We start from the raw sequence: 8,167 nt of genomic DNA on the forward strand, positions 1-8,167 counted from the left end.
GTTGGCTGTGATAAGATTTGTTACATTGTTTTAGTTTCTTTTAAAAAATTGTTCAGGGGTTAAGTTTATAGAAAAACAAAATTTAGTATGCCGTAATGGAGATATTTGAGTGGAGTTTAGGAGTCACAAGGGCGACTTCAACACTAATAATGTTTTCTTTCTCAGGTGACAAATGTGACACACATCTCTGTGTGTGTCAGATATATAACGAGAGTTTTGATACATTTATGTATTTGTTTGTTTGTTTATGTGGGCATATGTGTGTGGGAACATGTATGTAGAGGCCAGAGTCCTGGGAGTTGGTTCCCTCCTTCCACCATGAGCATCCTGGGGGATGGAACTTAGGTTGTCAGGCTCGGCGACAAAGGCCTGCCCCTGCTGCGCACCCCTCAGTTGCGTTTTTTATATAGCAACTGAGAAACAATGCCGTTCTGAGAGGACCACTGAAGTTCAGGCCGTGCGTGTAGACGATGGGACAGAGCACGGGTGAAGACATGGGCTGGGAAAAAGAGGACAGTCCCAAGTGTGCCGAGGGAGTAGTGGGGTGCTGTGCGGACGTGGCTATCTTGGATTATAGTCTGGAGAAGTAGAGGAATTACAAACTCCCTGGTGGGAAGTCAGTTGGGTCCTGGTGTTGAGCTATAGGGCTATATTCGCCGCACCTCCGCTTGGGACTACTGCAACAAACTGCCACAACCCTGAGGGCTTACAACAATAAAAGTTTATTCCCTCAGTGCTGGAGGCTGGAAGTCTGAAGGCAAGAGCTGCTTTCCCTCGAAGGGTCTGGGGGTGTGGCGAGTTGGGTCTGGAAGGTTCCCTGCTGGCTCACAGGGCACATGCTTACACTCCAGCTGGTACCACACTGGGAGATGGGTTAGGACTGAAGACAGCTGAAGACAAAAAGCTGTGTCTTTGAAGGTTGTATCTGCCCCCAATTCCTTCCTCTCCGTCTGCTTCCCGGTCACCAAAAAGTGAGGAACCTTCTCTACCAAACATTCCCGCTGCCACGGTGTTCTGCCGAAGAGTAGAGGGGCAATCCAGCCATGTGTGGAACCCATGGGAACCATGAGCCAAAGCAAATCTCCCCTCTTTTATACTGTCCTGTCACAGCTAACAAAAAAAAAAAAAAAAAAAAAAAAAAAAAAAAAAGGAAGAGCTCTCCCTTGCCTTGTTTGTTCCCTTTATGGTGGCAGCTAGCGTTCCATGTGTCCCTCGGCCTGTGAGCATCGCTAGCATCTCTGCCTCAGTCTTCTCATGACCTTCCTTGTGTTTGTGATCGCAGTGGAAGATCTTCTCCTACCTCTCTCTTATGAGAGTTGAAATGACATCAGAGGCCGTACAGGCAACCAGGAGCATGTCCTCACATCAAGGCCTATCTCAAACGGGGCTTCTTCCAAAACAAAGGAGGTTCACAGGTCCCAGGGATTTGTGCAGCTATATTTTGGGAGAGCACTTTTCAGAATACCACTGAGGAGACTGAATTTAAGGAAATAACCCTCAGAGAAATTTTCATAGGGGAACAGTAAGAACAGAAAAGTAATTGTTGAATGACAAGTAAATGAACTTGAATCAGTCAGCATGAAGTTTTTGGATGTGTAAACCCTCCCAAGATAGGGTTTCTCTGTGTAGCCCTGGCTGTCCTTGAACTCAACTCTGTAGACCAGGTTGGCCTCCAATTCAGAGATTCATCTACCTCTGCCTCCTGAGTGCTGGAATTAAATGAATGCATCATCACTGCCCGGCTGAATATGTATCTTTTCAACTGATGGGATCAGTTTTATATCAAATTTATTTAAAAATTTAAATGTATGTGTGTGTATGTGCACATTTCTGTGGGTACCCATGAAGGTACCCATGACAAAGACACGGGATCTGGAGTTGTAGGCCGTTGTGGGCCACCCAAGCTGGATGCTGGGAACCAAACTCTAGGTCTCTGCAAGAAGAGCAAGTGTTCTTAACCGCTAAGCCATCTTGTCATCCCTCAAATGTCTTTTCATTTACAGCGACTACTTTATCATTTTGAGTAGCAAGAAAATTAAAACGTTTTCTTTTAAAAAAGCTGTCGATATTAGTTATTTCCGTAGTTGGGCACAGGAGTACCTGGGAGCACTCAGGAAGCAGTGATAGGAGGATCAATACAAATCTGAGGCCAGCCTGGTTTATACAGCAAGTTCTGGGTTAGCCAGGACTACAAAGCAAGACTGTCTCAGAAAAATAAAAAAATAAGAGAGTTTTGGTGCATTAGGAAACAAGCAAACAGCAATATGGAGAAAGATATTTTCATCAAGATTAAAGCAAATAAGGCCTAGGTTACAAGCTGAAATTCTGACCAAATAATTTTAGGTGGCAAATGTAAGCATTTTATAAATTGATGAAAGAAACAGAGCAAGAGGAAATAATGAACAGGATCATATCCATACCTAAACACGTGGCTGTATAAAGCAGGGCAGTCCCAACGAACCTTTGGCAGCAAAAGGATTATTATCTTCACTGCACATAACTAACCACTGACAGCAGATAGTTATTGAAAACTTGGGATCTCAGCAACAAACAAAGAGCACTTAGGGGAGATATAACCTGTTCCTCGAAGAAATGGATTGATGAAGAAAGCAAGAATGAACCAGACATAGTAATGCATGCCTGAAATGCCTGTAGCTGGGAGGTGGAGGCAGGAGGATCAGAGGCTCAAGGCCAGCCTCAGCGACGTAGTGATTTTGGGACCAGCCTGGGCTACATGAGACCTCATCTCAACAAAACAAAATAAAACAACTTCCGAAAGCAGTAATGATGGCTTTGAGCTTGTAGCAAAGGATCGCTCTGTAATTACTTTTTTTGTTGTTGTTTTTATTTGGCTTCCTGTTTTGATCTAAAAGAGCTGGACCTCGTACACAGGCTGATAACAAGCAGACACACCCCACTATTTACATAGCAGACTCAATCTGCTGTCATCGTGATTCATGGCTGATCATGTGTCAGGCATTAAAAAATGTTTTCCCCTTTGGAAGCTTGGGTCAATATTTGGACGTCCTGTTGGACTGAAGTCTCCAAACAGTAGGTGCCACACCACCCACTGTACAGCCGTGTTTGGTGAGCCTGGGCTCCTCTCCGGTCATGGTTGTATCTCTCTGTCCTCTCGAAGCCGCTGTTTCCCCAGAGAAGCCTGGGGTCGCTGCGTTCTCTCCTCTTCCCTCTCAGGCGCTGATTCCTGTTCTCAGCATCTGTGTAGACAAATTTTGGCTGCTTTATTGAGTTCTTTTTTTTTTTTTTCTACCTTGCTGTATCACCCTTATTCCTTCCAACTCCCTAACTCTAGGTAAGAACAAAAGGTTAGAGGGGAGAGGGGGCAGTGTCTAAGAATATTCATAAACAAAACAGACAAAGCCTGGGCTCTGGGGCATCTAGGTTCTAGTGTTTGTGGCACATTTTGCTTGGAAATGAGTGTCAGTGTCTGTATTCTGTTCCATGTGGGATCAGGGAAATGTACTTATCATATCAGGGCTTGTTTCAGTGCAAAAGCAATTCTTCCTACAAAAAGGGTAATGTGGCTGCTCCCCTTCATTTGCCTAAGAAATGGTACATTTTGGGTGGTATGAAAAGTGACTCTTAAACTGAGTCAGCTATGGAGAGAAGGCAGAGACAAGGCAATAGGGGGAAACAATGGGGACTAATAAAGAGACATGGATCCTGCCAGCCTCTACTGGGGTCCAGACACAGAATGCTCTAGAAGTCTTTCCCTCCTCCCGACGCATCAGAAAGAATCACATAGCATTTTTTTTTTCTTTTTTTAATCCTTACTTATTTTTTGACACAAGTTCTCCTATAGCTCAGGCTTGCCTTGAACTCACTTGTAGTAGAGTACTGACCTCTGTGTGCCGCTGTGCCCAGTGCTGAGGAAGGAGCCTAGAGCTTTTTGCAAGATAAGCAAGCACTCTACCAACAGAGCTATACCCTCAGCCCAAACAATTTCTTTAAGGAGCTCCTGTGGAGAGAAGCCCCAGACAGACAGCAGCTGTGCTATTGGTGGCCACAGTTCTTTACCAATGTGTCCCAGGCTCCTGGCACAGCATGCACTTGACCACGGCAGTCATCTGGCAGGCTGGAGGATGGCATGTGGCTGATAGTTGTGCCAACCAGAAGCCAGAGGGGCAGACACCACAGAGAGTACAAAAGGAAGCAGCCTCCCTCCACAGAGGCGTGGAGAGGTGGTGAGGGCCTTAGGGATGGAAGGGAGCAGGAGGCCCAGGGGACCTGCCCATCCCACAATGAGTGGTTTGGAGGGTTTTGTTGCCTAAGGCATAGAGTTAAAGACATGAAAACCAGTTGCTGGTTGGAGAGGATGAAGAGAGGCCCTGTGTCTCATCCTGAGGAGAAAGCTTGGATCAACAGTCCCACCCTGCCCTGCTCTGGTTAGAAGTAGATCCAGAAAAGTCTGGGGTGAACCAGGCAGCCAGGAGCAGAAGAGGGCATTAACAGTGCCCTAAACACTGTTGTTTTCCTCCCAGCAGTCCTATGTACCATGTACTCATGATCCCTATTTTCACAGTCATAGAAAATGTAAATAACTTGACCAAGATGACAAAGCTTGCTAGAATCTGAAACAGGGTGATTGGCTTCCGAATCTTAAACTTCACTTGGTGCTAACCTTGCTCCTTCTACCCCAGAGGCAGAGGGGTAATCTCATTTTTTTTTTTTTTAAAGACCAGCTGTCTGACTAGATGACTTCTCATCTCTACGTCATCTTCAGGAATGTTGTTATTATCATCCTACTTGATGGATGATGAAACTGGGGCTCAGAGCTTTATGTCATGCTGCCTAACCCAGATTACATGGCTCATGACAGAGCCTGGATTTTATTAATTTGTTTATATGGGTGTGTAAATACTGTGTGTGTGTGTGTGTGTGTGTGTGTGTGTGTGTGTGACTAGAGGAAGACCTTGAGTGTCTCTCCACCTTATTTTTTTGAGGCAGGATCTTTCACTAAAGCTGAAGTCTACCAGTTTTGCTGGCTTCCTTGAAAGCCCTGGGGACCTCCTGTCTCTGCCTCCTCAGCATTGGGATTATAGGCACTTTCACTGTTCCTGGCTTTTTTTTTTTTTTTAACTTTTTACTATTATTAAATAGAATTCAAAATTTGCATTTATTGTGTGTGCATATGTGTGTGTTATGTGCGTGCATGTCACGGTGTATGTGTAGAGGTCAGAGGACAATGTGTGGAGTGCTCTGCCACCATGTGGGTCCTGGGGCTTGAACTCGGTTCATCAGGCTTGGTTACAAGTGCCTTCACCTCATCATGTGCCAGGGAGCCTCCCTGCCAGCAATCGCCAACTTTTTTTTTTTTTTAATGTGGGTGCTAGGAATGGAATTCAGGTCCTTCTCCTTGCTTGTACAGAGGGCTCTTTAAAGACTAAGCTAGTCCCAACCCACTCCCACTCCCAACCCCCAGAACCTTGCTTTTTAGGCTGTCCTGTGCACTGTTATGCTTGGCTTGTAAGAAGAGTATCTCGGTGGACACTGAGTTTTTCCCTCCTCTCTGAGACCGGGGGCCTGTGTCCTGATCTGGCTGTAGGACCCAGTTCAGGGGACTTGGGGGATTTTTGCAAGTCTGCCCCTCACTTCAGCCAGAAACCTCCCAAAGTGTGAGGCAGCCAGAGACCTTCAGACAGAGGCCAACTGGAATCTGTGTTGCCCTTTCTCAGTCACTGCCTCTCTGCAGGGATTTCGGCCAACAGCCAGCAGTGCAGACAAGGGTAGCATGGACCTGCAGCCTGTGGCTGGCCCCCGAGGGCGGGCAGCCAGGTGCCCACAGCCGCAGGAGAGAAGGGCCCCTCTTCTCTCCACTCAAAGGTGGATTGAGGAAGGCTGGCTCCAAGCTTTTTTCAAGAAGCTCTTCGGGGAGCGGGAGAAAAGGAACATCTGTGCCCTGGGCTCTGTCCTGGACTCCGCTCAGGCCACAGTCTGTAGCTGGCGTCGGCTGGAGACAGGCCTGCATCCTGCTGGCGGGTGGGTGGGGCTGCTTCTGGCCTGCTGGTTGAAGAAAAGGCAGCCACTAGCCTCCACCCTCTGGAGCCTAGGAGGGTGATGGTGGCTGGGGATGGGAAGGAGCTCTCGGGGCTAGGGCACCAGGGTGCCTGCATGGCCGCTGTGTACAGAAGGGCAGAGGCAGGTCCTGGAGTCTCCCACAGGTAGCATTACTGAACCCCAGGCTTTCCCTCCCCCTTCTGCCTTTGGTGACAGGCATTTGCGGCTATTCCTGAGGTTCAGCTGCTCATCAAGGCTGCAAGACAATCTAGAAACTAGTCAGCTGGTTTCAACTGGGTTTTTTCCTAACAACTCCCCCCCTCTCGTTTTTTGGACTTAGTGTATTATTTTTTTATTTAAATTTTAATTTGAAAAGGTGGGGATACAGTTCAGTTAGAGCTGTATCCACAGCATGCACCACAAGGTCCTTATTTGAGCCCCAACATTGCACAAGCTCGGCATGTTGGTAAAGTCAATAACTCCAGCACTCTGGAGGTGGAGGATTCAGAAGTTCAAGATCATCCTCAACTAACTATCCAATTCAAAACAAGCCTTTAAAAAGAGTAGTATATTTACATGGCTCACATTTTAAATGCTATAAAGTGGTATATCTATATAGAGAGCTATAGATGTATTGGTATATATAAATCTCACTTTCACCTGGATTTCATTTGCCCTTCTTTTTACCACCCCCCTCACCTCATAGCAAGATACACTTGTGCCCCTGATTGGCCAGGTTTGTTTGGTGGTGCATGCCTTTAATCTCAGTACTAAGAGGCAGAGGAAGACAGATCTTGTGGATTTAAGCCAGCCTGGTCTATGTAGCAAGTTCTAGGCCAGCCAAGACTACATAAGGAGACTCTGTCTCTAACAAACAAATCCTCACAGGGTTTTGATGTACAAATTGGGAATGTGCTGACATGTTTACTTTCGTTTCATTACTTTATTTTACTATGTAATAAATTACATACAATATATTGTTCTGTGGTTTTGCTTTGTGGTTAAACGTATTATTAGCATTAAGAAAGCATCTTGGAGCTGGGCGTGGTGGTGCACGCCTGTAATCCCAGCACTCTGGGGACACAGGAGAATCTCAGAGAATTAGAGGCTAGCCTGGTCTACAAAGCGAGTCCAGGACAACCAAGGCTACACAGAGAAACCCTGTCTTGGGGAGAGGGGGAGGAAAAAGCATCTTGGTTTCTCTTTTTTCCTTCAGACATTGTGAATTTATTAAAGCTCAAATAAAATGCTCAAGTATCTTGATCAGATACTTACATTCTTTTAGCATCTTCATTTTTCCAACTGTAGAGTAGTCTCTCTGTGGCCGTAATATCACGTGTTAACTAGACGGTAAAGAGGAACAGCTGGATTGTTTCAGCCTTCCTGTGTGAAGGCTTGATTTATACCAGCTTGATCCCATTAGAGAAGACAGTGAGTGAGGCCAACATTTCAACTTGCGAACTCCGTTGTCCATGCCAGGCCTTGGAAGGAGTACGCAAAGAACTTAGGGCCCCATAAGACCCAGCTCGTAGGCCACAATTTCAGAATGTCTGATCGTTTCATAGGTAGGAAGATTAGGACTTAGATGAGGGCCAAGGCTGGTTGGAACTCACAGGATTAGCTGTGGGAGAAGTGGGACTGCAGAACAGACCTGACTCTGCTCACAATAACAGCAGAAGGCCCGGAGTAGGGCTCCGAGGCCACTTGGCTAGAAGGAAAGATAGAAGGGTTACTGTGGCTGCAGGGACAGGGCATCTGGCTATCAGCCACAGATCTAGCCTCAAGCCTATCCAGGGGCCAGCTGTAGATTCAGACTAGAGTTTCTCAGAAGCAACCCATGGACACAGGCACGGACCCAGCCATATCCAGTATGGTACCAGTCATGGATGCAGCATGGGTCTAGTTGTGTATCTGACCCTGGACTCAGATGTAGACTGATCACTGGTCTCAGTTCCAGTTCCAGCCATGGACCTAGTCAGTCTTGAACCAAGCCATAAACATAGCTATAACCATCCTATGATATGGGTTCAGTCATGGACCATCCCTAATCCCAGCCCTAACCCAGCTATAGAGTCAACCATAGACTTAGTCATGGTCTCAGCCCTAGATCTAGCTATAGATCCAGCACTGAGCAGCCATAGCTGGTCAT

Source organism: Psammomys obesus, unplaced genomic scaffold (assembly GCF_907164565.1).
Source record: "Psammomys obesus unplaced genomic scaffold, mPsaObe1.curated_primary_1811, whole genome shotgun sequence".
NCBI classification, from domain to species: domain Eukaryota; kingdom Metazoa; phylum Chordata; class Mammalia; order Rodentia; family Muridae; genus Psammomys; species Psammomys obesus.